General features: G+C 44.2%; 1 pseudogene across 1 annotated transcript; it reads right to left on the reverse strand.

Moving 5' to 3' along the window:
• Positions 1-259: 259 nt before the first annotated feature.
• On the reverse strand, positions 260-600 carry LOC307114114 (large ribosomal subunit protein eL33-like; annotated as a pseudogene). The gene has a single exon. The product of its transcript is annotated as a large ribosomal subunit protein eL33-like (transcript).
• Between the last annotated feature and the right edge of the window lie 387 nt (positions 601-987).

The following is a 987-nucleotide window of genomic DNA, read 5'->3' on the forward strand; positions in this document are numbered from 1 at the left end:
TGAATGGCTGACTGCACCAGCACCTCTTCTGGGCCTGACCCCAATTAGATGCAGTAAACACGGCCAACAGGTATTATTGGGGTCCTATGAAGTGATACATCTGAAAGAAGGAAAGGGAAAAAGACAGAAAAGCAGAGGGTGAGGACTGAGCCTTGTGCTTCTGTCCATGTACATGCCTGTTTCAAAAAGAACAGTAGATGCAAATTTGAGAGGTGCTTCTTATTTATTTATTTATTTTACAAATCCGTTTTCTTTATTTTCAGTACGTGTAAGTCCTTGAGGGGCACAGCATTACACGGGTTCTGTGTCCAGTGGCCTTAGGGGGAAGGTTGCTTCGGAATTTAGCAAGAACCACGCCACTGTTTCCATGAGCACGAGTTACCTTTCCCCAGGCGACTCTGGGTGTGTTTGGTTCGCCACCAGGAGTCACTGTGGTGTTCTTTGCTCCGTGCACAGAAGCACATCTCTTGCCTAGACAGAATTCTGCTTCATCTCGAGCATAAACACCTTCAATTTTCAGAAGAGCTGTGTGTTCCCTCTGGTTCCAGAACCCCGCTTATAGCCAGAAAAAATGGCCTTGGACCACAGCCTTCCACACATATTTGTCCTTAGAGAAGTCCTGTTCCCAGCAGGCCTCCACAGGGCCCAAGATGGTGGAAAAAGAGAGAGGTGCTTCTTTAAAAAAACAAATGATAGGGATGCTTGACTTTCTGTAGCCAAATAAATACAGACGGCAATCTTGTAGCCACATGGTCACCTGAAATATAAATGAATGAAAGCGCTATAGCAAAAATATTCAAATGCACAACTGTCAAAAAGATCTGATCAAAAATGGGTTAATAATCGTAACCATAAAAATAAGTAAGTTTGCTTAGTGAGTGGTCGAGAACACATACCCACATGGTTTTGAGTGGAGTCAAAAAGGATTTTAGGCCCCATTCCTGGCTCTATACGCAACAACTGTCAGACCTTGGGCAAGCTAGCTAA

This window comes from Cnephaeus nilssonii, assembly GCF_951640355.1.
Source record: "Cnephaeus nilssonii genome assembly, chromosome: 18".
NCBI classification, from domain to species: domain Eukaryota; kingdom Metazoa; phylum Chordata; class Mammalia; order Chiroptera; family Vespertilionidae; genus Cnephaeus; species Cnephaeus nilssonii.